Source organism: Arvicanthis niloticus, unplaced genomic scaffold (genome assembly GCF_011762505.2).
Source record: "Arvicanthis niloticus isolate mArvNil1 unplaced genomic scaffold, mArvNil1.pat.X pat_scaffold_809_arrow_ctg1, whole genome shotgun sequence".
Lineage (NCBI taxonomy): Eukaryota > Metazoa > Chordata > Mammalia > Rodentia > Muridae > Arvicanthis > Arvicanthis niloticus.
This window is the reverse complement of record NW_023046401.1, coordinates 23,424-50,000: the sequence shown is the minus strand read 5'-3', so window position 1 is coordinate 50,000 and position 26,577 is coordinate 23,424. Positions and strand designations below refer to the sequence as shown.

General features: G+C 51.1%; 1 long non-coding RNA gene and 14 other non-coding genes across 15 annotated transcripts in view; all 15 read left to right on the top strand.

Moving 5' to 3' along the window:
- LOC143433962 (uncharacterized) overlaps positions 1-3,782 on the top strand; it is a 7,933-nt gene extending 4,151 nt beyond the window's left edge. Inside the window, exons 4-5 of the long non-coding RNA XR_013070415.2 lie at positions 1,684-1,833; positions 3,632-3,782. This is a non-coding gene — a long non-coding RNA (uncharacterized LOC143433962). The remainder of the gene's footprint in view (positions 1-1,683; positions 1,834-3,631) is intronic.
- Positions 134-227, top strand: LOC117702445 (small nucleolar RNA SNORD116). Its single transcript, XR_004606038.1, has one exon. It is a non-coding gene; the product is annotated as a small nucleolar RNA SNORD116 (small nucleolar RNA).
- Positions 2,088-2,181, top strand: LOC117702460 (small nucleolar RNA SNORD116). Its single transcript, XR_004606053.1, has one exon. It is a non-coding gene; the product is annotated as a small nucleolar RNA SNORD116 (small nucleolar RNA).
- Positions 3,783-4,040: 258 nt separating the features above from the next.
- LOC117702457 (small nucleolar RNA SNORD116) lies at positions 4,041-4,134 on the top strand. The gene has a single exon (XR_004606050.1). It is a non-coding gene; the product is annotated as a small nucleolar RNA SNORD116 (small nucleolar RNA).
- Positions 4,135-6,032: 1,898 nt separating this feature from the next.
- On the top strand, positions 6,033-6,127 carry LOC117702452 (small nucleolar RNA SNORD116). The gene has a single exon (XR_004606045.1). It is a non-coding gene; the product is annotated as a small nucleolar RNA SNORD116 (small nucleolar RNA).
- A 1,876-nt stretch (positions 6,128-8,003) lies between these two features.
- On the top strand, positions 8,004-8,097 carry LOC117702449 (small nucleolar RNA SNORD116). Its single transcript, XR_004606042.1, has one exon. It is a non-coding gene; the product is annotated as a small nucleolar RNA SNORD116 (small nucleolar RNA).
- A 1,874-nt stretch (positions 8,098-9,971) lies between these two features.
- LOC117702456 (small nucleolar RNA SNORD116) lies at positions 9,972-10,067 on the top strand. The gene has a single exon (XR_004606049.1). It is a non-coding gene; the product is annotated as a small nucleolar RNA SNORD116 (small nucleolar RNA).
- Positions 10,068-11,954: 1,887 nt separating this feature from the next.
- Positions 11,955-12,047, top strand: LOC117702453 (small nucleolar RNA SNORD116). Its single transcript, XR_004606046.1, has one exon. It is a non-coding gene; the product is annotated as a small nucleolar RNA SNORD116 (small nucleolar RNA).
- A 1,881-nt stretch (positions 12,048-13,928) lies between these two features.
- Positions 13,929-14,022, top strand: LOC117702444 (small nucleolar RNA SNORD116). Its single transcript, XR_004606037.1, has one exon. It is a non-coding gene; the product is annotated as a small nucleolar RNA SNORD116 (small nucleolar RNA).
- Positions 14,023-15,892: 1,870 nt separating this feature from the next.
- LOC117702443 (small nucleolar RNA SNORD116) lies at positions 15,893-15,986 on the top strand. Its single transcript, XR_004606036.1, has one exon. It is a non-coding gene; the product is annotated as a small nucleolar RNA SNORD116 (small nucleolar RNA).
- Positions 15,987-17,871: 1,885 nt separating this feature from the next.
- On the top strand, positions 17,872-17,964 carry LOC117702454 (small nucleolar RNA SNORD116). The gene has a single exon (XR_004606047.1). It is a non-coding gene; the product is annotated as a small nucleolar RNA SNORD116 (small nucleolar RNA).
- A 1,867-nt stretch (positions 17,965-19,831) lies between these two features.
- LOC117702442 (small nucleolar RNA SNORD116) lies at positions 19,832-19,925 on the top strand. Its single transcript, XR_004606035.1, has one exon. It is a non-coding gene; the product is annotated as a small nucleolar RNA SNORD116 (small nucleolar RNA).
- A 1,870-nt stretch (positions 19,926-21,795) lies between these two features.
- On the top strand, positions 21,796-21,889 carry LOC117702441 (small nucleolar RNA SNORD116). Its single transcript, XR_004606034.1, has one exon. It is a non-coding gene; the product is annotated as a small nucleolar RNA SNORD116 (small nucleolar RNA).
- A 1,869-nt stretch (positions 21,890-23,758) lies between these two features.
- On the top strand, positions 23,759-23,852 carry LOC117702440 (small nucleolar RNA SNORD116). Its single transcript, XR_004606033.1, has one exon. It is a non-coding gene; the product is annotated as a small nucleolar RNA SNORD116 (small nucleolar RNA).
- Positions 23,853-25,694: 1,842 nt separating this feature from the next.
- On the top strand, positions 25,695-25,788 carry LOC117702439 (small nucleolar RNA SNORD116). Its single transcript, XR_004606032.1, has one exon. It is a non-coding gene; the product is annotated as a small nucleolar RNA SNORD116 (small nucleolar RNA).
- The last annotated feature ends 789 nt before the right edge of the window (positions 25,789-26,577 follow it).

Here is a 26,577-nt window from a genome sequence, read left to right as displayed (position 1 = left end):
TCCCAGGTTTGGGGCTTAGGCCCATTCTTCCCTGGTAATGGATGGGCAATATCTTGCAATTCCTTGCTCTCCCCAAAGCCTGAGCACTCCAGACTACCCAGATCCTCTCTGTGCATGGCACTCCATCGTGCTTGGATCTATGATGATTCCCAGTCAAACATTCCTTGGAAAATCTGAACAAAATGAGTGAAAACTCACTACCGCTTCTGTCATCGGGACTGAGGTCCGGCACCTTGGGTCACCCAGGTCCTCTGGGCGTCAGACACAGGCTTGCCAAGCACTCTATTGGCCTTGCCTTCCTCAGGCTCTAGCCAGACTCTCTACAGATGGGCCTGTGCTTTGCCTACTCTGACAGAAACCATGGCCTAGAACAAAGCAGCCCCCTTTGCTCTAGTGGCATCTTCAGTGGTTGTTGAGGAATTGCTTGGCAGAGACTGAGTAGAAAGTCCTGCCAGCTCCAAGGTGTGGCCTGCAGCCCAAGTGCAGAGTAGACTGTGAGGCACAAGTAGGATGAGCAGTGGCACCAAAGCCACTGGGTTGTACACTGGATGCATGCAAGTGTGTTCAGGCTACCCAGATGCTTTGACATGAACAACCCTGCTGTGTTGCTCCACAGAGTGACTATGGAAAGCTGGCTGCAGGTCCAATGTGGCCAGATGCCTTAGCATGTCTCAGGGACTGTATGACAGTAATGTAATCAGGTGGTTACCAAGAAGACTCTGTGTTTCATGCAGCAAGCTGGATTCCTGGGCCAGTGGCTTGGAAAGAGAACAGAGTTTGATAAAGGAAGGGAAAGGCCAAAGTCTGAGATAGAGTTGGGGAAAACAGACATAGAGAAGAGAGAGAGAGACAGAGAGAGAGAGAGAGAGAGAGAGAGAGAGAGAGAGAGAGAGAGAGAGAGAGAGAGAGAGGAGGGAGATAGTGGAAGAGGGAGAAGGAGAGAGAAAGAGAGAGAAACAAAGGTAGAGACAGAGAGAAAGTTAGAGAAGAAGAAAGAGACTGAGAGACAGAGATCCCAATACAGAGAGACAAAACAAATCTGGTGGTGCTTATGGACAAAGTAAGCCTGCTACTCCTATGCTGGTTATCAGAAGCTTAAGAGGAGGTCAAATTCTGTCTCATGCTAGGACCCTGTAGTATGGAAGCATGTAGCTTTGTAGCCATGGTGGAAGATGCTCAAGTGGTGTGCAGAGATACTTAGAGACACAGGGTTTTGCTGGTGATGTTGGCCAGAGCTTCCACCTCATTCTCCTTTGCATTAGGCAAGAGGACCTGAGATTGTTCTTATCAGTTTTATTTTTGTTCTGCCATATTTGATTGAGAAGTACCCTCATTCTTTTGGCAAGGTTGTGCTGGGCGCTGGTGGAGAAGGTTGATGTGTTGGAGCTCCTGGCATGTGCTGTGTCCCTCTAGAGCAGCTCAGATATCATCCTGAAGGCCATGGAGTTAGGGGAGTGCCCAGGAAGCACTTGAGAGCAAAGGGCATGTTTTGTCTCCAGGCAAGGCTTGAGAGGAAAAGCATCCCTGATGTGGAAGGGCAGGGCCCAGAGGTTGGCAAGAGCAGGAGTGTTGAGGGCGCCTGTGTGGTCTGACCATGCCAAAAGAAACAGCAAGCCCATCATCCATCCTGGTTTGCATGGGTCCCAGCGTAATGGCGGCATGTGCTCTCTGCTGTCTTCCCAGGGTCGCATACATTGTCCAGCATGGGCCATGGGTGACTTCCTTGAGGGGAAATGGCCCCACCACATAGGATGCGGTTTGACAGTGGCTGAATGAAGCTCCAGTGACCTGGTTTGGTCTTCCTGAAAGTCCTGAGAGCGCCAGAGGTCAAAGGTAAGGAACTCAGAAATGGCCCGAGGACTCAAGGTGCTCAGGTCTTGGTGGAGCTGGGAGGAGCTGCCATCCCTGCATCCTGTCCATTCGGGACATGCAGCAGGCTCAGGGCCTCCTGGTGCTCCCAGGTTTGGGGCTTAGGCCCATTCTTCCCTTTAATGGATGGGCAATATCTTGCCATTCCTTGCTCTCCCTAAAGCCTGAGCACTCCAGACTACCCAGATCCTCTCTGTGCATGGCACTCCATCGTGCTTGGATCTATGATGATTCCCAGTCAAACAATTCCTGGAAAATCTGAACAAAATGAGTGAAAACTCACTACCGCTTCTGTCATCGGGACTGAGGTCCGGCACCTTGGGTCACCCAGGTCCTCTGGGCGTCAGACACAGGCTTGCCAAGCACTCTCTTGGCCTTGCATTCCTCAGGCTCTAGCCAGACCTCTACAGATGGCCTGTGCTTGCACTACTCTGACAGAAACCATGGCCTAGAACAAAGCAGCCCCCTTTGCTCTAGTGGCATCTTCAGTGGTTGTTGAGGAATTGCTTGGCAGAGACTGAGTAGAAAGTCCTGCCAGCTCCAAGGTGTGGCCTGCAGCCCAAGTGCAGAGTAGACTGTGAGGCACAAGTAGGATGAGCAGTGGCACCAAAGCCAGTACACTGGATGCATGCAAGTGTGTTCAGGCTACCCAGATGCTTTGACATGAACAACCCTGCTGTGTTGCTCCACAGAGTGACTATGGAAAGCTGGCTGCAGGTCCAATGTGGCCAGATGCCTTAGCATGTCTCAGGGACTGTATGACAGTAATGTAATCAGGTGGTTACCAAGAAGACTCTGTGTCTCATGCAGCAAGCTGGATTCCTGGGCCATTGGCTTGGAAAGAGAACAGAGTTTGATAGAGGAAGGGAAAGGCCAAAGTCTGAGATAGAGTTGGGGAAAAACAGACATAGAGAAGAGAGAGACAGACAGAGAGAGAGAGAGAGAGAGAGAGAGAGAGAGAGAGAGAGAGAGAGAGAGAGGAGGAGGAGGGAGATAGTGGAAGAGGGAGAAGGAGAGAGAAAGAGACAGAAAACAAAGGTTAGAGACAGAGAGAAAGTTAGAGAAGAAGAAAGAGACCGAGAGACAGAGATCGCGATAACAGAGAGACAAACAAATCTGGTGGTGCTTATGGACAAAGTAAGCCTGCTACTCCTATGCTGTTATCAGAACCTTAAGAGGAGGTCAAATTCTGTCTCATGCTAGGACCCTGTAGTATGGAAGCATGTAGCTTTGTAGCCATGGTGGAAGATGCACAAGTGGTGTGCAGAGATACTTAGAGACACAGGGTTTTGCTGGTGATGTAGGCCAGAGCTTCAACTCATTCTCCTTGGCATTAGGCAAGAGGACCTGAGATTGTTCTTATCAGTTTTATTTTTGTTCTGCCATATTTGATTGAGAAGTACCCATCATTCTTTTGCAAGGTTGTGCTGGGCGCTGGTGGAGAAGGTTGATGTGTTGGAGCTCCTGGCATGTGCTGTGTCCCTCTAGAGCAGCTCAGATATAATCCTGAAGGCCATGGAGTTAGGGGAGTGCCCAGGAAGCACTTGAGAGCAAAGGGCATGTTTTGTCTCCAGGCAAGGCTTGAGAGGAAAAGCCATCCCTGATGTGGAAGGGCAGGGCCCCAGAGGTTGGCAAGAGCAGGAGTGTTGAGGGCGCCTGTGTGGTCTGACCATGCCAAAAGAAACAGCAAGCCCATCATCCCATCCTGGTTTGCATGGGTCCCAGCGTAATGGCGGCATGTGCTCTCTGCTTGTCTTCCCAGGGTCGCATACATTGTCCAGCATGGGCATGGTTGACTTCCTTGAGGGGAAATGGCCCCACCACATAGGATCGCGGTTTTTGACAGTGGCTGAATGAAGCTCCAGTGACCTGGTTTGGTCTTCCTGAAAGTCCTGAGAGCGCCAGAGATCAAGGTAAGGAACTCAGAAATGGCCGAGGAACTCAAGGTGCTCAGGTCTTGGTGAGCTGGGAGGAGCTGCCCATCCCTGCATCCTGTCCCTTCGGGACATGCAGCAGGCTCAGGGCCTCCTCGGTGCTCCCAGGTTTGGGGCTTAGGCCCATTCTTCCCTGGTAATGGATGGGCAATATCTTGCCATTCCTTGCTCTCCCCAAAGCCTGAGCACTCCAGGACTACCCAGGATCCTCTCTGTGCATGGCACTCCATCGTGCTTGGATCTATGATGATTCCCAGTCAAACATTCCTTGGAAAATCTGAACAAATGAGTGAAAACTCACTACCCGCTTCTGTCATCGGGACTGAGGTCCGGCACCTTGGGTCACCCAGGTCCTCTGGGCGTCAGGACACAGGCTTGCCAAGCACTCTCTTGGCCTTGCCTTCCTCAGGCTCTAGCCAGACTCTCTACAGATGGGCCTGTGCTTTGCCTACTCTGACAGGAAACCATGGCCTAGAACAAAGCAGCCCCCTTTGCTCTAGTGGCATCTTCAGTGGTTGTTGAGGAATTGCTGGCAGAGGACTGAGTAGAAAGTCCTGCCAGCTCCAAGGTGTGGTCCTGCAGCCCAAGTGCAGAGTAGACTGTGAGGCACAAGTAGGATGAGCAGTGGCACCAAAGCCACTGGTTGTACACTGGAATGCATGCAAGTGTGTTCAGGCTACCCAGATGCTTTGACATGAACAACCCTGCTGTGTTGCTCCACAGAGTGACTATGGAAAGCTGGCTGCAGGTCCAATGTGGCCAGATGCCTTAGCATGTCTCAGGGACTGTATGACAGTAATGTAATCAGGTGGTTACCAAGAAGACTCTGTGTCTCATGCAGCAAGCTGGATTCCTGGGCCCATTGGCTTGGAAAGAGAACAGAGTTTGATAGAGGAAGGGAAAGGCCAAAGTCTGAGATAGAGTTGAGGAAAAACAGACATAGAGAAGAGAGAGACAGGAGAGACAGAGTAGAGAGAGAGAGGAGAAGAGAGAAGAAGAGAGAGAGATGAGAGAGAGAGAGGAGAGAGGGAGAGAGAGAGAGAGGAGGGAAGATAGTGGAAGAGGGAGAAGGAGAGAGAAAAGAGACAGAAACAAAGGTAGAGACAGAGAGAAAGTTAGAGAAGAAGAAAGAGACCGAGAGACAGAGATCGCGATACAGAGAGACAAAACAAATCTGGTGGTGCTTATGGACAAATTAAGCCTGCTACTCCTATGCTGGGTTATCAGAACCTTAAGAGGAGGTCAAATTCTGTCTCATGCTAGGACCCTGTAGTATGGAAGCATGTTAGCTTTGTAGCCAATGGTGGAAGATGCACAAGTGGTGTGCAGAGATACTTAGAGACACAGGGTTTTGCTGGTGATGCTTGGACCAGAGCTTCCACCTCATTCTCCTTTGCATTAGGCAAGAGGACCTGAGATTGTTCTTATCAGTTTTATTTTTGTTTCTGCCATATTTGATTGAGAAGTACCCTCATTCTTTGGCAAGGTTTGTGCTGGGCGCTGGTGGAGAAGGTTGATGTGTTGGAGCTCCTGGCATGTGCTGTGTCCCTCTAGAGCAGCTCAGATATCATCCTGAAGGCCATGGAGTTAGGGGAGGTGCCCAGGAAGCACTTGAGAGCAAAGGGCATGTTTTGTCTCCAGGCAAGGCTTGAGAGGAAAAGCATCCCTGATGTGGAAGGGCAGGGCCCAGAGTTGGCAAGAGCAGGAGTGTTGAGGGCGCCTGTGTGGTCTGACCATGCCAAAGAAACAGCAAGCCCATCATCCATCCTGGTTTGCATGGGTCCCAGCGTAATGGCGGCATGTGCTCTCTGCTGTCTTCCCAGGGTCGCATACATTGTCCAGCATGGGCCATGGGTGACTTCCTTGAGGGGAAATGGCCCCACCACATAGGATGCGGTTTGACAGTGGCTGAATGAAGCTCCAGTGACCTGGTTTGGTCCTTCCTGAAAGTCCTGAGAGCGCCAGAGATCAAAGGTAAGGAACTCAGAATGGCCCGAGGACTCAAGGTGCTCAGGTCTTGGTGGAGCTGGGAGGAGCTGCCATCCCTGCATCCTGTCCATTCGGGACATGCAGCAGGCTCAGGGCCTCCTGGTGCTCCCAGGTTTTGGGCTTAGGCCCATTCTTCCCTGGTAATGGATGGGCAAGTATCTTGCAATTCCTTGCTCTCCCCAAAGCCTGAGCACTCCAGACTACCCAGATCCTCTCTGTGCATGGCACTCCATCGTGCTTGGATCTATGATGATTCCCAGTCAAACATTCCTTGGAAAATCTGAACAAAATGAGTGGAAAACTCACTACCGCTTCTGTCATCGGGACTGAGGTCCGGCACCTTGGGTCACCCAGGTCCTCTGGGCGTCAGACACAGGCTTGCCAAGCACTCTATTGGCCTTGCCTTCCTCAGGCTCTAGACCAGACTCTCTACAGATGGGCCTGTGCTTTGCCTACTCTGACAGAAACCATGGCCTAGAACAAAGCAGCCCCCCTTTGCTCTAGTGGCATCTCAGTGGTTGTTGAGGAATTGCTTGGCAGAGGACTGAGTAGAAAGTCCTGCCAGCTCCAAGGTTGTGGCCTGCAGCCCAAGTGCAGAGTAGACTGTGAGGCACAAGTAGGATGAGCAGTGGCACCAAAGCCACTGGGTTGTACACTGGAATGCATGCAAGTGTGTTCAGGCTACCCAGATGCTTTGACATGAACAACCCTGCTGTGTTGCTCCATTAGAGTGAATATTGGAAAGCTGGCTGCAGGTCCAATGTGGCCAGATGCCTTAGCATGTCTCAGGGACTGTATGACAGTAATGTAATCAGGTGGTTACCAAGAAGACTCTGTGTCTCATGCAGCAAGCTGGATTCCTGGGCCATTGGCTTGGAAAGAGAACAGAGTTTGATAGAGGAAGGGAAAGGCCAAAGTCTGAGATAGAGTTGAGGAAAAACAGACATAGAGAAGAGAGAGAGAGACAGAGAGAGAGAGAGAGAGAGAGAGAGAGAGAGAGAGAGATGAGAGAGAGAGAGAGAGAGGAGGAGGAAGATAGTGGAAGAGGGGAGAAGGAGAGAGAAAGAGACAGAAACAAAGGTAGAGACAGAGAGAAAGTTAGAGAAGAAGAAAGAGACCGAGAGACAGAGATCGCGATACAGAGAGACAAAACAAGTCTGGTGGTGCGTATGGACAAATTAAGCCTGCTACTCCTATGCTGGTTATCAGAACCTAAGAGGAGGTCAAATTCTGTCTCATGCTAGGACCCTGTAGTATGGAAGCATGTAGCTTTGTAGCCATGGTGGAAGATGCACAAGTGGTGTGCAGAGATACTTAGAGACACAGGGTTTTGCTGGTGATGTTGACCAGAGCTTCCACCTCATTCTCCTTTGCATTAGGCAAGAGGACCTGAGATTGTTCTTATCAGTTTTATTTTTGTTCTGCCATATTGATTGAGAAGTACCCTCATTCTTTTGGCAAGGTTTGTGCTGGGCGCTGGTGGAGGAAGGTTGATGTGTTGGAGCTCCTGGCATGTGCTGTGTCCTCTAGAGCAGCTCAGATATCATCCTGAAGGCCATGGAGTTAGGGGAGTGCCCAGGAAGCACTTGAGAGCAAAGGGCATGTTTTGTCTCCAGGCAAGGCTTGAGAGGAAAAGCATCCCTGATGTGGAAGGGCAGGGCCCAGAGGTTGGCAAGAGCAGGAGTGTTGAGGGCGCCTGTGTGGTCTGACCATGCCAAAAGAAACAGCAAGCCCATCATCCATCCTGGTTTGCATGGGTCCCAGCGTAATGGCGGCATGTGCTCTCTGCTGTCTTCCCAGGGTCGCATACATTGTCCAGCATGGGCCATGGGTGACTTCCTTGAGGGGAAATGGCCCCACCACATAGGATGCGGTTTGACAGTGGCTGAATGAAGCTCCAGTGACCTGGTTTGGTCTTCCCTGAAAGTCCTGAGAGCGCCAGACGATCAAAGGTAAGGAACTCAGAAATGGCCCGAGGACTCAAGGTGCTCAGGTTCTTGGTGGAGCTGGAGGAGCTGCCATCCCTGCACTCCTTGTCCATTCGGGACATGCAGCAGGCTCAGGGCCTCCTGGTGCTCCCAGGTTTGGGGCTTAGGCCCATTCTTCCCTGGTAATGGATGGGCAAATATCTTGCAATTCCTTGCTCTCCCCAAAAGCCTGAGCACTCCAGACTACCCAGATCCTCTCTGTGCATGGCACTCCATCGTGCTTGGATCTATGATGATTCCCAGTCAAACATTCCTTGGAAATCTGAACAAAATGAGTGAAAACTCACTAACCGCTTCTGTCATCGGGACTGAGGTCCGGCACATTGGGTCACCCAGGTCCTCTGGGCGTCAGACACAGGCTTGCCAAGCACTCTCTTGGCCTTGCCTTCCTCAGCTCTAGCCAGACTCTCTACAGATGGGCCTGTGCTTTGCCTACTCTGACAGAAACCATGGCCTAGAACAAAGCAGCCCCCTTTGCTCTAGTGGCATCTTCAGTGGTTTGTGAGGAATTGCTTGGCAGAGACTGAGTAGAAAGTCCTGCCAGCTCCAAGGTGTGGCCTGCAGCCCAAGTGCAGAGTAGACTGTGAGGCACAAGTAGGATGAGCAGTGGCACCAAAGCCACTGGGTTGTACACTGGAATGCATGCAAGTGTGTTCAGGCTACCCAGATGCTTTGACATGAACAACCCTGCTGTGTTGCTCCACAGAGTGACTATGGAAAGCTGGCTGCAGGTCCAATGTGGCCAGATGCCTTAGCATGTCTCAGGGACTGTATGACAGTAATGTAATCAGGTGGTTACCAAGAAGACTCTGTGTCTCATGCAGCAAGCTGGATTCCTGGGCCATTGGCTGGAAAGAGAACAGAGCTTGATAGAGGAAGGGAAAGGCCAAAGTCTGATGATAGAGTTGAGGAAAAACAGACATAGAGAAGAGAGAGCAGAGACAGAGAGAGAGAGAGGAGAGAGAGAGAGAGAGAGAGAGAGAGAGGGAGAGACGAGAGAGAGAGAGAGAGGAGAGGAGGAAGATAGTGGAAGAGGGAGAAGGAGAGAGAAAGAGACAGAAACAAAGGTAGAGACAGAGAGAAAGTTAGAGAAGAAGAAAGAGACCGAGAGACAGAGATCGCGATACAGAGAGAGAAAACAAGTCTGGTGGTGCTTATGGACAAATTAAGCCTGCTACTCCTATGCTGGTTATCAGAACCTTAAGAGGAGGTCAAATTCTGTCTCATGCTAGGACCCTGTAGTATGGAAGCATGTAGCTTTGTAGCCATGGTGGAAGATGCACAAGTGGTGTGCAGAGATACTTAGAGACACAGGGTTTTGCTGGTGATGTAGGCCAGAGCTTCCACCTCATTCTCCTTTGCATTAGGCAAGAGGACCTGAGATTGTTCTTATCAGTTTATTTTTTGTTCTGCCATATTTGATTGAGAAGTACCCTCATTCTTTTGGCAAGGTTGTGCTGGGCGCTGGTGGAGAAGGTTGATGTGTTGGAGCTCCTGGCATGTGCTGTGTCCCTCTAGAGCAGCTCAGATATCATCCTGAAGGCCATGGAGTTAGGGGAGTGCCCAGGAAGCACTTGAGAGCAAAGGGCATGTTTTGTCTCCAGGCAAGGCTTGAGAGGAAAAGCATCCCTTGATGTGGAAGGGCAGGGCCCAGAGGTTGGCAGAGCCAGGAGTGTTGAGGGCGCCTGTGTGGTCTGACCATGCCAAAAGAAACAGCAAGCCCATCATCCATCCTGGTTTGCATGGGTCCCAGCGTAATGGCGGCATGTGCTCTCTGCTGTCTTCCCAGGGTCGCATACATTGTCCAGCATGGGCCATGGGTGACTTCCTTGAGGGGAAATGGCCCCACCACATAGGATGCGGTTTGACAGTGGCTGAATGAAGCTCCAGTGACCTGGTTTGGTCTTCCTGAAAGTCCTGAGAGCGCCAGAGATCAAGGTAAGGAACTCAGAAATGGCCCGAGGACTCAAGGTGCTCAGGTCTTGGTGGAGCTGGGAGGAGCTGCCATCCCTGCATCCTGTCCATTCGGGACATGCAGCAGGCTCAGGCCTCCTGGTGCTTCAGGTTTGGGGCTTAGGCCCATTCTTCCCTGGTAATGGATGGGCAATATCTTGCAATTCCTTGCTCTCCCCAAAGCCTGAGCACTCCAGACTACCCAGATCCTCTCTGTGCATGGCACTCCATCGTGCTTGGATCTATGATGATTCCCAGTCAAACATTCCTTGGAAAATCTGAAACAAAATGAAGTGAAAACTCACTACCGCTTCTGTCATCGGGACTGAGGTCCGGCACCTTGGGTCACCCAGGTCCTCTGGGCGTCAGACACAGGCTTGCCAAGCACTCTCTTGGCCTTGCCTTCCTCAGGCTCTAGCCAGACTCTCTACAGATGGGCCTGTGCTTTGCCTACTCTGACAGAAACCATGGCCTAGAACAAAGCAGCCCCCTTTGCTCTAGTGGCATCTTCAGTGGTTGTTGAGGAATTGCTTGGCAGAGACTGAGTAGAAAGTCCTGCCAGCTCCAAGGTGTGGCCTGCAGCCCAAGTGCAGAGTAGACTGTGAGGCACAAGTAGGATGAGCAGTGGCACCAAAGCCACTGGGTTGTACACTGGAATGCATGCAAGTGTGTTCAGGCTACCCAGATGCTTTGACATGAACAACCCTGCTGTGTTGCTCCACAGAGTAGACTATGGAAAGCTGGCTGCAGGTCCAATGTGGCCAGATGCCTTAGCATGTCTCAGGGACTGTATGACAGTAATGTAATCAGGTGGTTACCAAGAAGACTCTGTGTCTCATGCAGCAAGCTGGATTCCTGGGCCATTGGCTTGGAAAGAGAACAGAGTTTGATAGAGGAAGGGAAAGGCCAAAGTCTGAGATAGAGTTGAGGAAAAACAGACATAGAGAAGAGAGAGAGAGACAGACAGACAGACAGACAGAGAGAAAGAGAGACGAGAGAGCAGAGAGAGAGAGCGAGAGAGGGAGAGAGAGAGAGAGGAGGAGGAGGAGATAGTGGAAGAGGGAGAAGGAGAGAGAAGAAGAGACAGAAACAAAGGTAGAGACAGAGAGAAAGTATAGAGAAGAAGAAAGAGACCGAGAGACAGAGATCGCGATACAGAGAGACAAAACAAGTCTGGTGGTGCTTATGGACAAATTAAGCCTGCTACTCCTATGCTGGTTATCAGAACCTTAAGAGGAGGTCAAATTCTGTCTCATGCTAGGACCCTGTAGTATGGAAGCATGTAGCTTTGTAGCCATGGTGGAAGATGCACAAGTGGTGTGCAGAGATACTTAGAGACACAGGGTTTTGCTGGTGATGTTGACCAGAGCTTCCACCTCATTCTCCTTTGCATTAGGCAAGAGGACCTGAGATTGTTCTTATCAGTTTTATTTTTGTTCTGCCATATTTGATTGAGAAGTACCCTCATTCTTTTGGCAAGGTTGTGCTGGGCGCTGGTGGAGAAGGTTGATGTGTTGGAGCTCCTGGCATGTGCTGTGTCCCTCTAGAGCAGCTCAGATATCATCCTGAAGGCCATGGAGTTAGGGGAGTGCCCAGGAAGCACTTGAGAGCAAAGGGCATGTTTTGTCTCCAGGCAAGGCTTGAGAGGAAAAGCATCCCTGATGTGGAAGGGCAGGGCCCAGAGGTTGGCAAGCGCAGGAGTGTTGAGGGCGCCTGTGTGGTCTGACCATGCCAAAAGAACAGCAAGCCCATCATCCATCCTGGTTTGCATGGGTCCCAGCGTAATGGCGGCATGTGCTCTCTGCTGTCTTCCCAGGGTCGCATACATTGTCCAGCATGGGCCATGGGTGACTTCCTTGAGGGGAAATGGCCCCACCACATAGGATGCGGTTTGACAGTGGCTGAATGAAGCTCCAGTGACCTGGTTTGGTCTTCCTGAAAGTCCTGAGAGCGCCAGAGATCAAAGGTAAGGAACTCAGAAATGGCCCGAGGACTCAAGGTGCTCAGGTCTTGGTGGAGCTGGGAGGAGCTGCCATCCCTGCATCCTGTCCATTCGGGACATGCAGCAGGCTCAGGGCCTCCTGGTGCTCCCAGGTTTGGGGCTTAGGCCCATTCTTCCCTGGTAATGGATGGGCAATATCTTGCAATTCCTTGCTCTCCCCAAAGCCTGAGCACTCCAGACTACCCAGATCCTCTCTGTGCATGGCACTCCATCGTGCTTGGATCTATGATGATTCCCAGTCAAACATTCCTTGGAAAATCTGAACAAAATGAGTGAAACTCACTACCGCTTCTGTCATCGGGACTGAGGTCCGGCACCTTGGGTCACCCAGGTCCTCTGGGCGTCAGACACAGGCTTGCCAAGCACTCTCTTGGCCTTGCCTTCCTCAGGCTCTAGCCAGACTCTCTACAGATGGGCCTGTGCTTTGCCTACTCTGACAGAAACCATGGCCTAGAACAAAGCAGCCCCCTTTGCTCTAGTGGCATCTTCAGTGGTTGTTGAGGAATTGCTTGGCAGAGACTGAGTAGAAAATCCTGCCAGCTCCAAGGTGTGGCCTGCAGCCCAAGTGCAGAGTAGACTGTGAGGCACAAGTAGGATGAGCAGTGGCACCAAAGCCACTGGGTTGTACACTGGAATGCATGCAAGTGTGTTCAGGCTACCCAGATGCTTTGACATGAACAACCCTGCTGTGTTGCTCCACAGAGTGACTATGGAAAGCTGGCTGCAGGTCCCAATGTGGCCAGATGCCTTAGCATGTCTCAGGGACGGTATGACAGTAATGTAATCAGGTGGTTACCAAGAAGACTCTGTGTCTCATGCAGCAGCTGGATTCCTGGCCATTGGCTTGGAAAGAGAACAGAGTTTGATAGATGGAAGGAAAGGCCAAAGTCTGAGATAGAGTTGAGGAAAAACAGTACATAGAGAAGAGAGAGAGAGCGACAGCAGAGAGAGACATGAGATGATGAGAGAGAGCGAGGGGAGAGAGAGAGGAGAGAGAGATGAGAGAGGAGGAGGAAGATAGTGGAAGAGGGAGAAGGAGAGAGAAAGAGACAGAAAACAAAGGTAGAGACAGAGAGAAAGTTAGAGAAGAAAGAAAGAGACCGAGAGACAGAGATCGCGATACAGAGAGACAAAACAATCTGCTGGTGCTTATGGACACATTAAGCCTGCTACTCCTATGCTGGTTATCAGAACCTTAAGAGGAGGTCAAATTCTGTCTCATTGCTAGGACCCTGTAGTATGGAAGCACTGTAGCTTTGTAGCCATGGTGGAAGATGCACAAGTGGTGTGCAGAGATACTTAGAGACACAGGGTTTTGCTGGTGATGTTGACCAGAGCTTCCACATCATTCTCCTTTGCATTAGGCAAGAGGACCTGAGATTGTTCTTATCAGTTTTATTTTTGTTCCTGCCATATTGATTGAGAAGTACCCTCATTCTTTTGGCAAGGTTGTGCTGGGCGCTGGTGGAGAAGGTTGATGTGTTGGAGCTCCTGGCATGTGCTGTGTCCCTCTAGAGCAGCTCAGATATCATCCTGAAGGCCATGGAGTTAGGGGAGTGCCCAGGAAGCACTTGAGAGCAAAGGGCATGTTTTGTCTCCAGGCAAGGCTTGAGAGGAAAAGCATCCCTGATGTGGAAGGGCAGGGCCCAGAGGTTGGCAAGAGCAGGAGTGTTGAGGGCGCCTGTGTGGTCCTGACCATGCCAAAAGAAACAGCAAGCCCATCATCCATCCTGGTTTGCATGGGTCCCAGCGTAATGGCGGCATGTGCTCTCTGCTGTCTTCCCAGGGTCGCATACATTGTCCAGCATGGGCCATGGGTGACTTCCTTGAGGGGAAATGGCCCCCACCACATAGGATGCGGTTTGACAGTGGCTGAATGAAGCTCCAGTGACCTGGTTTGGTCTTCCTGAAAGTCCTGAGAGCGCCAGAGATCAAAGGTAAGGAACTCAGAAATGGCCCGAGGGACTCAAGGTGCTCAGGTCTTGGTGGAGCTGGGAGGAGCTGCCATCCCTGCATCCTGTCCATTCGGGACATGCAGCAGGCTCAGGGCCTCCTGGTGCTCCCAGGTTTGGGGCTTAGGCCCATTCTTCCCTGGTAATGGATGGGCAATATCTTGCAATTCCTTGCTCTCCCCAAAGCCTGAGCACTCCAGACTACCCGGATCCTCTCTGTGCATGGCACTCCATCGTGCTTGGATCTATGATGATTCCCAGTCAAACATTCCTTGGAAAATCTGAACAAAATGAGTGAAAACTCACTACCGCTTCTGTCATCGGGACTGAGGTCCGGCACCTTGGTCACCCAGGTCCTTCTGGGCGTCAGACACAGGCTTGCCAAGCACTCTCTTGGCCTTGCCTTCCTCAGGCTCTAGCCAGACTCTCTACAGATGGGCCTGTGCTTTGCCTACTCTGACAGAACCATGGCCTAGAACAAAGCAGCCCCCTTTGCTCTAGTGGCATCTTCAGTGGTTGTTGAGGAATTGCTTGGCAGAGACTGAGTAGAAAGTCCTGCCAGCTCCAAGGTGTGGCCTGCAGCCCAAGTGCAGAGTAGACTGTGAGGCACAAGTAGGATGAGCAGTGGCACCAAAGCCACTGGGTTGTACACTGGAATGCATGCAAGTGTGTTCAGGCTACCCAGATGCTTTGACATGAACAACCCTGCTGTGTTGCTCCACAGAGTGACTATGGAAAGCTGGCTGCAGGTCCAATGTGGCCAGATGCCTTAGCATGGTCTCAGGGACTGTATGACAGTAATGTAATCAGGTGGTTACCAAGAAGACTCTGTGTCTCATGCAAGCAAGCTGGATTCCTGGGCCATTGGCTTGGAAAGAGAACAGAGTTGATAGAGGAAGGGAAAGGCCAAAGTCTGACGATAGAGTTGAGGAAAAACAGACATAGAGAAGAGAGAGACGAGACAGAGAGAGAGACGAGAGAGAGAAGAGAGAGAGAGCGAAGAGGGAGAGAGAGAGTGGAGGAGGAGGAGGAAGATAGTGGAAGAGGGAGAAGGAGAGAGAAAGAGACAGAAACAAAGGTAGAGACAGAGAGAAAGTTAGAGAAGAAGAAAGAGACCGAGAGACAGAGATCGCGATACAGAGAGACAAAACAATTCTGTGGTGCTTATGGACAAATTAAGCCTGCTACTCCTATGCTGGTTATCAGAACCTTAAGAGGAGGTCAAATTCTGTCTCATGCTAGGACCCTGTAGTATGGAAGCATGTAGCTTTGTAGCCATGGTGGAAGATGCACAAGTGGTGTGCAGAGATACTTAGAGACACAGGGTTTTTCTGGTGATGTTGACCAGAGCTTCCACCTCATTCTCCTTTGCATTAGGCAAGAGGACCTGAGATTGTTCTTATCAGTTTTATTTTTGTTCTGCCATATTTGATTGAGAAGTACCCTCATTCTTTTGGCAAGGTTGTGCTGGGCGCTGGTGGAGAAGGTTGATGTGTTGGAGCTCCTGGCATGTGCTGTGTCCCTCTAGAGCAGCTCAGATATCATCCTGAAGGCCATGGAGTTAGGGGAGTGCCCAGGAAGCACTTGAGAGAAAAGGGCATGTTTTGTCTCTAGGCAAGGCTTGAGAGGAAAAGCATCCCTGATGTGGAAGGGCAGGGCCCAGAGGTTGGCAAGAGCAGGAGTGTTGAGGGCGCCTGTGTGGTCTGACCATGCCAAAAGAAACAGCAAGCCCATCATCCATCCTGGTTTGCATGGGTCCCAGCGTAATGGCGGCATGTGCTCTCTGCTGTCTTCCCAGGGTCGCATACATTGTCCAGCATGGGCCATGGGTGACTTCCTTGAGGGGAAATGGCCCCACCACATAGGATGCGGTTTGACAGTGGCTGAATGAAGCTCCAGTGACCTGGTTTGGTCTTCCTGAAAGTCCTGAGAGCGCCAGAGATCAAAGGTAAGGAACTCAGAAATGGCCCGAGGACTCAAGGTGCTCAGGTCTTGGTGGAGCTGGGAGGAGCTGCCATCCCTGCATCCTGTCCATTCGGGACATGCAGCAGGCTCAGGGCCTCCTGGTGCTCCCAGGTTTGGGGCTTAGGCCCATTCTTCCCTGGTAATGGATGGGCAATATCTTGCAATTCCTTGCTCTCTCCCCAAAGCCTGAGCACTCCAGACTACCCAGATCCTCTCTGTGCATGGCACTCCATCGTGCTTGGATCTATGATGATTCCCAGTCAAACATTCCTTGGAAAATCTGAACAAAATGAGTGAAAACTCACTACCGCTTCTGTCATCGGGACTGAGGTCCGGCACCTTGGGTCACCCAGGTCCTCTGGGCGTCAGACACAGGCTTGCCAAGCACTCTATTGGCCTTGCCTTCCTCAGGCTCTAGCCAGACTCTCTACAGATGGGCCTGTGCTTTGCCTACTCTGACAGAAACCATGGCCTAGAACAAAGCAGCCCCCTTTGCTCTAGTGGCATCTTCAGTGGTTGTTGAGGAATTGCTTGGCAGAGACTGAGTAGAAAGTCCTGCCAGCTCCAAGGTGTGGCCTGCAGCCCAAGTGCAGAGTAGACTGTGAGGCACAAGTAGGATGAGCAGTGGCACCAAAGCCACTGGGTTGTACACTGGAATGCATGCAAGTGTGTTCAGGCTACCCAGATGCTTTGACATGAACAACCCTGCTGTGTTGCTCCACAGAGTGACTATGGAAAGCTGGCTGCAGGTCCAATGTGGCCAGATGCCTTAGCATGTCTCAGGGACTGTATGACAGTAATGTAATCAGGTGGTTACCAAGAAGACTCTGTGTCTCATGCAGCAAGCTGGATTCCTGGGCCATTGGCTTGGAAAGAGAACAGAGTTTGATAGAGGAAGGGAAAGGCCAAAGTCTGAGATAGAGTTGAGGAAAAACAGACATAGAGAAGAGAGAGAAAGACAGAGAGAGAGAGAGAGAGAGAGAGAGATAGAGAGAGAGAGAGAGAGAGAGAGAGAGAGAGAGAGAGAGAGAGAGAGAGAGAGAGAGGAAGATAGTGGAAGAGGGAGAAGGAGAGAGAAAGAGACAGAAACAAAGGTAGAGACAGAGAGAAAGTTAGAGAAGAAGAAAGAGACCGAGAGACAGAGATCGCGATACAGAGAGACAAAACAAGTCTGGTGGTGCTTATGGACAAATTAAGCCTGCTACTCCTATGCTGGTTATCAGAACCTTAAGAGGAGGTCAAATTCTGTCTCATGCTAGGACCCTGTAGTATGGAAGCATGTAGCTTTGTAGCCATGGTGGAAGATGCTCAAGTGGTGTGCAGAGATACTTAGAGACACAGGGTTTTGCTGGTGATGTTGACCAGAGCTTCCACCTCATTCTCCTTTGCATTAGGCAAGAGGACCTGAGATTGTTCTTATCAGTTTTATTTTTGTTCTGCCATATTTGATTGAGAAGTACCCTCATTCTTTTGGCAAGGTTGTGCTGGGCGCTGGTGGAGAAGGTTGATGTGTTGGAGCTCCTGGTATGTGCTGTGTCCCTCTATAGCAGATCAGATATCATCTTGAAGGCCATGGAGTTAGGGGATTGCCCAGGAAGCACTTGAGAGCAAAGGGCATGTTTTGTCTCCAGGCAAGGCTTGAGAGGAAAAGCATCTCTGATATGGAAGGGCAGGGCCCAGAGGTTGGCAACAGCAGGAGTGTTGAGGGCGCCTGTGTGGTCTGACCATGCCAAAAGAAACAGCAAGCCCATCATCCATCCTGGTTTGCATGGGTCCCAGCGTAATGGCAGCATGTGCTCTCTGCTGTCTTCCCAGGGTCGCATACATTGTCCAGCATGGGCCATGGGTGACTTCCTTGAGGGAAATGGCCCCACCACATAGGATGCGGTTTGACAGTGGCTGAATGAAGCTCCAGTGACCTGGTTTGGTCTTCCTGAAAGTCCTGAGAGCGCCAGAGATCAAAGGTAAGGAACTCAGAAATGGCCCGAGGACTCAAGGTGCTCAGGTCTTGGTGGAGCTGGGAGGAGCTGCCATCCCTGCATCCTGTCCATTCGGGACATGCAGCAGGCTCAGGGCCTCCTGGTGCTCCCAGGTTTGGGGCTTAGGCCCATTCTTCCCTGGTAATGGATGGGCAATATCTTGCCCTTCCTTGCTCTCCCCAAAGCCTGAGCACTCCAGACTACCCAGATCCTCTCTGTGCATGGCACTCCATCGTGCTTGGATCTATGATGATTCCCAGTCAAACATTCCTTGGAAAATCTGAACAAATGAGTGAAAACTCACTACCGCTTCTGTCATCGGGACTGAGGTCCGGCACCTTGGGTCACCCAGGTCCTCTGGGCGTCAGACACAGGCTTGCCAAGCACTCTATTGGCCTTGCCTTCCTCAGGCTCTAGCCAGACTCTCTACAGATGGGCCTGTGCTTTGCCTACTCTGACAGAAACCATGGCCTAGAACAAAGCAGCCCCCTTTGCTCTAGTGGCATCTTCAGTGGTTGTTGAGGAATTGCTTGGCAGAGACTGAGTAGAAAGTCCTGCCAGCTCCAAGGTGTGGCCTGCAGCCCAAGTGCAGAGTAGACTGTGAGGCACAAGTAGGATGAGCAGTGGCACCAAAGCCACTGGGTTGTACACTGGAATGCATGCAAGTGTGTTCAGGCTACCCAGATGCTTTGACATGAACAACCCTGCTGTGTTGCTCCACAGAGTGACTATGGAAAGCTGGCTGCAGGTCCAATGTGGCCAGATGCCTTAGCATGTCTCAGGGACTGTATGACAGTAATGTAATCAGGTGGTTACCAAGAAGACTCTGTGTCTCATGCAGCAAGCTGGATTCCTGGGCCATTGGCTTGGAAAGAGAACAGAGCTTTGATAGAGGAAGGGAAAGGCCAAAGTCTGAGATAGAGTTGAGGAAAAACAGACATAGAGAAGAGAGAGAGAGACAGAGAAGACGAGAGAGAGATAGAGAGAGAGAGAGAGAGGAGAGAGAGAGAGAGAGAGAGGAGGAGGAAGATAGTGGAAGAGGGAGAAGGAGAGAGAAAGAGACAGAAACAAAGGTAGAGACAGAGAGAAAGTTAGAGAAGAAGAAAGAGACCGAGAGACAGAGATCGCGATACAGAGAGACAAAACAAGTCTGGTGGTGCTTATGGACAAATTAAGCCTGCTACTCCTATGCTGGTTATCAGAACCTTAAGAGGAGGTCAAATTCTGTCTCATGCTAGGACCCTGTAGTATGGAAGCATGTAGCTTTGTAGCCATGGTGGAAGATGCACAAGTGGTGTGCAGAGATACTTAGAGACACAGGGTTTTGCTGGTGATGTTGACCAGAGCTTCCACCTCATTCCTCCTTTGCATTAGGCAAGAGGACCTGAGATTGTTCTTATCAGTTTTATTTTTGTTCTGCCATATTTGATTGAGAAGTACCCTCATTCTTTTGGCAAGGTTGTGCTGGGCGCTGGTGGAGAAGGTTGATGTGTTGGAGCTCCTGGCATGTGCTGTGTCCCTCTAGAGCAGCTCAGATATCATCCTGAAGGCCATGGAGTTAGGGGAGTGCCCAGGAAGCACTTGAGAGCAAAGGGCATGTTTTGTCTCCAGGCAAGGCTTGAGAGGAAAAGCATCCCTGATGTGGAAGGGCAGGGCCCAGAGGTTGGCAAGCGCAGGAGTGTTGAGGGCGCCTGTGTGGTCTGACCATGCCAAAAGAAACAGCAAGCCCATCATCCATCCTGGTTTGCATGGGTCCCAGCGTAATGGCGGCATGTGCTCTCTGCTGTCTTCCCAGGGTCGCATACATTGTCCAGCATGGGCCATGGGTGACTTCCTTGAGGGGAAATGGCCCCACCACATAGGATGCGGTTTGACAGTGGCTGAATGAAGCTCCAGTGACCTGGTTTGGTCTTCCTGAAAGTCCTGAGAGCGCCAGAGATCAAAGGTAAGGAACTCAGAAATGGCCCGAGGACTCAAGGTGCTCAGGTCTTGGTGGAGCTGGGAGGAGCTGCCATCCCTGCATCCTGTCCATTCGGGACATGCAGCAGGCTCAGGGCCTCCTGGTGCTCCCAGGTTTGGGGCTTAGGCCCATTCTTCCCTGGTAATGGATGGGCAATATCTTGCAATTCCTTGCTCTCCCCAAAGCCTGAGCACTCCAGACTACCCAGATCCTCTCTGTGCATGGCACTCCATCGTGCTTGGATCTATGATGATTCCCAGTCAAACATTCCTTGGAAAATCTGAACAAAATGAGTGAAAACTCACTACCGCTTCTGTCATCGGGACTGAGGTCCGGCACCTTGGGTCACCCAGGTCCTCTGGGCGTCAGACACAGGCTTGCCAAGCACTCTATTGGCCTTGCCTTCCTCAGGCTCTAGCCAGACTCTCTACAGATGGGCCTGTGCTTTGCCTACTCTGACAGAAACCATGGCCTAGAACAAAGCAGCCCCCTTTGCTCTAGTGGCATCTTCAGTGGTTGTTGAGGAATTGCTTGGCAGAGACTGAGTAGAAAGTCCTGCCAGCTCCAAGGTGTGGCCTGCAGCCCAAGTGCAGAGTAGACTGTGAGGCACAAGTAGGATGAGCAGTGGCACCAAAGCCACTGGGTTGTACACTGGAATGCATGCAAGTGTGTTCAGGCTACCCAGATGCTTTGACATGAACAACCCTGCTGTGTTGCTCCACAGAGTGACTATGGAAAGCTGGCTGCAGGTCCAATGTGGCCAGATGCCTTAGCATGTCTCAGGGACTGTATGACAGTAATGTAATCAGGTGGTTACCAAGAAGACTCTGTGTCTCATGCAGCAAGCTGGATTCCTGGGCCATTGGCTTGGAAAGAGAACAGAGCTTGATAGAGGAAGGGAAAGGCCAAAGTCTGTGATAGAGTTGAGGAAAAAACAGACATAGAGAAGAGAGAGAGAGAGAGAGAGAGAGAGAGAGAGAGAGAGGGAGAGAGAGAGAGAGAGGGAGAGAGAGAGAGAGAGAGGAGGAGGAAGATAGTGGAAGAGGGAGAAGGAGAGAGAAAGAGACAGAAACAAAGGTAGAGACAGAGAGAAAGTTAGAGAAGAAGAAAGAGACCGAGAGACAGAGATCGCGATACAGAGAGACAAAACAAGTCTGGTGGTGCTTATGGACAAATTAAGCCTGCTACTCCTATGCTGGTTATCAGAACCTTAAGAGGAGGTCAAATTCTGTCTCATGCTAGGACCCTGTAGTATGGAAGCATGTAGCTTTGTAGCCATGGTGGAAGATGCACAAGTGGTGTGCAGAGATACTTAGAGACACAGGGTTTTGCTGGTGATGTTGACCAGAGCTTCCACCTCATTCTCCTTTGCATTAGGCAAGAGGACCTGAGATTGTTCTTATCAGTTTTATTTTTGTTCTGCCATATTTGATTGAGAAGTACCCTCATTCTTTTGGCAAGGTTGTGCTGGGCGCTGGTGGAGAAGGTTGATGTGTTGGAGCTCCTGGCATGTGCTGTGTCCCTCTAGAGCAGCTCAGATATCATCCTGAAGGCCATGGAGTTAGGGGAGTGCCCAGGAAGCACTTGAGAGCAAAGGGCATGTTTTGTCTCCAGGCAAGGCTTGAGAGGAAAAAGCATCCCTGATGTGGAAGGGCAGGGCCCAGAGGTTGGCAAGCGCAGGAGTGTTGAGGGCGCCTGTGTGGTCTGACCATGCCAAAAGAAACAGCAAGCCCATCATCCATCCTGGTTTGCATGGGTCCCAGCGTAATGGCGGCATGTGCTCTCTGCTGTCTTCCCAGGGTCGCATACATTGTCCAGCATGGGCCATGGGTGACTTTCTTGAGGGGAAATGGCCCTACCACATAGGATCCGGTTTGACAGTGGCTGAATGAAGCTCCAGTGACCTGGTTTGGTCTTCCTGAAAGTCCTGAAAGCGCCAGAGATCAAAGGTAAGGAACTCAGAAATGGCCCGAGGACTCAAGGTGCTCAGGTCTTGGTGGAGCTGGGAGGAGCTGCCATCCCTGCATCCTGTCCATTCGGGACATGCAGCAGGCTCAGGGCCTCCTGGTGCTCCCAGGTTTGGGGCTTAGGCCCATTCTTCCCTGGTAATGGATGGGCAATATCTTGCAATTCCTTCCTCTCCCCAAAGCCTGAGCACTCCAGACTACCCAGATCCTCTCTGTGCATGGCACTCCATCGTGCTTGGATCTATGATGATTCCCAGTCAAACATTCCTTGGAAAATCTGAACAAAATGAGTGAAAACTCACTACCGCTTCTGTCATCGGGACTGAGGTCCGGCACCTTGGGTCACCCAGGTCCTCTGGGCGTCAGACACAGGCTTGCCAAGCACTCTATTGGCCTTGCCTTCCTCAGGCTCTAGCCAGACTCTCTACAGATGGGCCTGTGCTTTGCCTACTCTGACAGAAACCATGGCCTAGAACAAAGCAGCCCCCTTTGCTCTAGTGGCATCTTCAGTGGTTGTTGAGGAATTGCTTGGCAGAGACTGAGTAGAAAGTCCTGCCAGCTCCAAGGTGTGGCCTGCAGCCCAAGTGCAGAGTAGACTGTGAGGCACAAGTAGGATGAGCAGTGGCACCAAAGCCACTGGGTTGTACACTGGAATGCATGCAAGTGTGTTCAGGCTACCCAGATGCTTTGACATGAACAACCCTGCTGTGTTGCTCCACAGAGTGACTATGGAAAGCTGGCTGCAGGTCCAATGTGGCCAGATGCCTTAGCATGTCTCAGGGACTGTATGACAGTAATGTAATCAGGTGGTTACCAAGAAGACTCTGTGTCTCATGCAGCAAGCTGGATTCCTGGGCCATTGGCTTGGAAAGAGAACAGAGCTTGATAGAGGAAGGGAAAGGCCAAAGTCTGTGATAGAGTTGAGGAAAAACAGACATAGAGAAGAGAGAGAGAGACAGAGAGAGAGAGAGAGAGAGAGAGAGAGAGAGAGAGAGGAGAGAGAGAGAGAGGAGAGAGGAGGAGGAGGAAGATAGTGGAAGAGGGAGAAGGAGAGAGAAAGAGACAGAAACAAAGGTAGAGACAGAGAGAAAGTTAGAGAAGAGAAAGAGACCGAGAGACAGAGATCGCGATACAGAGAGACAAAACAAGTCTGGTGGTGCTTATGGACAAATTAAGCCTGCTACTCCTATGCTGGTTATCAGAACCTTAAGAGGAGGTCAAATTCTGTCTCATGCTAGGACCCTGTAGTATGGAAGCATGTAGCTTTGTAGCCATGGTGGAAGATGCACAAGTGGTGTGCAGAGATACTTAGAGACACAGGGTTTTGCTGGTGATGTTGGACCAGAGCTTCCACCTCATTCTCCTTTGCATTAGGCAAGAGGACCTGAGATTGTTCTTATCAGTTTTATTTTTGTTCTGCCATATTTGATTGAGAAGTACCCTCATTCTTTTGGCAAGGTTGTGCTGGGCGCTGGTGGAGAAGGTTGATGTGTTGGAGCTCCTGGCATGTGCTGTGTCCCTCTAGAGCAGCTCAGATATCATCCTGAAGGCCATGGAGTTAGGGGAGTGCCCAGGAAGCACTTGAGAGCAAAGGGCATGTTTTGTCTCCAGGCAAGGCTTGAGAGGAAAAGCATCCCTGATGTGGAAGGGCAGGGCCCAGAGGTTGGCAAGCGCAGGAGTGTTGAGGGCGCCTGTGTGGTCTGACCATGCCAAAAGAAACAGCAAGCCCATCATCCATCCTGGTTTGCATGGGTCCCAGCGTAATGGCGGCATGTGCTCTCTGCTGTCTTCCCAGGGTCGCATACATTGTCCAGCATGGGCCATGGGTGACTTCCTTGAGGGGAAATGGCCCCACCACATAGGATGCGGTTTGACAGTGGCTGAATGAAGCTCCAGTGACCTGGTTTGGTCTTCCTGAAAGTCCTGAGAGCGCCAGAGATCAAAGGTAAGGAACTCAGAAATGGCCCGAGGACTCAAGGTGCTCAGGTCTTGGTGGAGCTGGGAGGAGCTGCCATCCCTGCATCCTGTCCATTCGGGACATGCAGCAGGCTCAGGGCCTCCTGGTGCTCCCAGGTTTGGGGCTTAGGCCCATTCTTCCCTGGTAATGGATGGGCAATATCTTGCAATTCCTTCCTCTCCCCAAAGCCTGAGCACTCCAGACTACCCAGATCCTCTCTGTGCATGGCACTCCATCGTGCTTGGATCTATGATGATTCCCAGTCAAACATTCCTTGGAAAATCTGAACAAAATGAGTGAAAACTCACTACCGCTTCTGTCATCGGGACTGAGGTCCGGCACCTTGGGTCACCCAGGTCCTCTGGGCGTCAGACACAGGCTTGCCAAGCACTCTATTGGCCTTGCCTTCCTCAGGCTCTAGCCAGACTCTCTACAGATGGGCCTGTGCTTTGCCTACTCTGACAGAAACCATGGCCTAGAACAAAGCAGCCCCCTTTGCTCTAGTGGCATCTTCAGTGGTTGTTGAGGAATTGCTTGGCAGAGACTGAGTAGAAAGTCCTGCCAGCTCCAAGGTGTGGCCTGCAGCCCAAGTGCAGAGTAGACTGTGAGGCACAAGTAGGATGAGCAGTGGCACCAAAGCCACTGGGTTGTACACTGGAATGCATGCAAGTGTGTTCAGGCTACCCAGATGCTTTGACATGAACAACCCTGCTGTGTTGCTCCACAGAGTGACCTATGGAAAGCTGGCTGCAGGTCCAATGTGGCCAGATGCCTTAGCATGTCTCAGGGACTGTATGACAGTAATGTAATCAGGTGGTTACCAAGAAGACTCTGTGTCTCATGCAGCAAGCTGGATTCCTGGGCCATTGGCTTGGAAAGAGAACAGAGCTTGATAGAGGAAGGGAAAGGCCAAAGTCTGAGATAGAGTTGAGGAAAAACAGACATAGAGAAGAGAGAGAGAGACAGAGAGAGAGAGAGAGAGAGAGAGAGAGAGAGGAGGAGGAGGAAGATAGTGGAAGAGGGAGAAGGAGAGAGAAAGAGACAGAACAAAGGTAGAGACAGAGAGAAAGTTAGAGAAGAAGAAAGAGACCGAGAGACAGAGATCGCGATACAGAGAGACAAAACAAGTCTGGTGGTGCTTATGGACAAATTAAGCCTGCTACTCCTATGCTGGTTATCAGAACCTTAAGAGGAGGTCAAATTCTGTCTCATGCTAGGACCCTGTAGTATGGAAGCATGTAGCTTTGTAGCCATGGTGGAAGATGCACAAGTGGTGTGCAGAGATACTTAGAGACACAGGGTTTGCTGGTGATGTTGACCAGAGCTTCCACCTCATTCTCCTTTGCATTAGGCAAGAGGACCTGAGATTGTTCTTATCAGTTTTATTTTTGTTCTGCCATATTTGATTGAGAAGTACCCTCATTCTTTTGGCAAGGTTGTGCTGGGCGCTGGTGGAGAAGGTTGATGTGTTGGAGCTCCTGGCATGTGCTGTGTCCCTCTAGAGCAGCTCAGATATCATCCTGAAGGCCATGGAGTTAGGGGAGTGCCCAGGAAGCACTTGAGAGCAAAGGGCATGTTTTGTCTCCAGGCAAGGCTTGAGAGGAAAAGCATCCCTGATGTGGAAGGGCAGGGCCCAGAGGTTGGCAAGAGCAGGAGTGTTGAGGGCGCCTGTGTGGTCTGACCATGCCAAAAGAAACAGCAAGCCCATCATCCATCCTGGTTTTGCATGGGTCCCAGCGTAATGGCGGCATGTGCTCTCTGCTGTCTTCCCAGGGTCGCATACATTGTCCAGCATGGGCCATGGGTGACTTCCTTGAGGGGAAATGGCCCCACCACATAGGATGCGGTTTGACAGTGGCTGAATGAAGCTCCAGTGACCTGGTTTGGTCTTCCTGAAAGTCCTGAGAGCGCCAGAGATCAAAAGGTAAGGAACTCAGAAATGGCCCGAGGACTCAAGGTGCTCAGGTCTTGGTGGAGCTGGGAGGAGCTGCCATCCCTGCATCCTGTCCATTCGGGACATGCAGCAGGCTCAGGGCCTCCTGGTGCTCCCAGGTTTGGGGCTTAGGCCCATTCTTCCCTGGTAATGGATGGGCAATATCTTGCAATTCCTTGCTCTCCCCAAAGCCTGAGCACTCCAGACTACCCAGATCCTCTCTGTGCATGGCACTCCATCGTGCTTGGATCTATGATGATTCCCAGTCAAACATTCCTTGGAAAATCTGAACAAAATGAGTGAAAACTCACTACCGCTTCTGTCATCGGGACTGAGGTCCGGCACCTTGGGTCACCCAGGTCCTCTGGGCGTCAGACACAGGCTTGCCAAGCACTCTATTGGCCTTGCCTTCCTCAGGCTCTAGCCAGACTCTCTACAGATGGCCTGTGCTTTGCCTACTCTGACAGAAACCATGGCCTAGAACAAAGCAGCCCCCTTTGCTCTAGTGGCATCTTCAGTGGTTGTTGAGGAATTGCTTGGCAGAGACTGAGTAGAAAGTCCTGCCAGCTCCAAGGTGTGGCCTGCAGCCCAAGTGCAGAGTAGACTGTGAGGCACAAGTAGGATGAGCAGTGGCACCAAAGCCACTGGGTTGTACACTGGAATGCATGCAAGTGTGTTCAGGCTACCCAGATGCTTTGACATGAACAACCCTGCTGTGTTGCTTCCACAGAGTGACTATGGAAAGCTGGCTGCAGGTCCAATGTGGCCAGATGCCTTAGCATGTCTCAGGGACTGTATGACAGTAATGTAATCAGGTGGTTACCAAGAAGACTCTGTGTCTCATGCAGCAAGCTGGATTCCTGGGCCATTGGCTTGGAAAGAGAACAGAGTTTGATAGAGGAAGGGAAAGGACAAAGTCTGAGATAGAGTTGAGGAAAAACAGACATAGAGAAGAGAGAGAGAGACAGAGAGAGAGAGAGAGAGAAGGAGAGAGAGGAAGAGAGAGAGAGAGAGAGAGAGGAGGAGGGGAAGATAGTGGAAGAGGGAGAAGGAGAGAGAAAGAGACAGAAACAAAGGTAGAGACAGAGAGAAAGTTAGAAGAAGAAGAAAGAGACCGAGAGACAGAGAT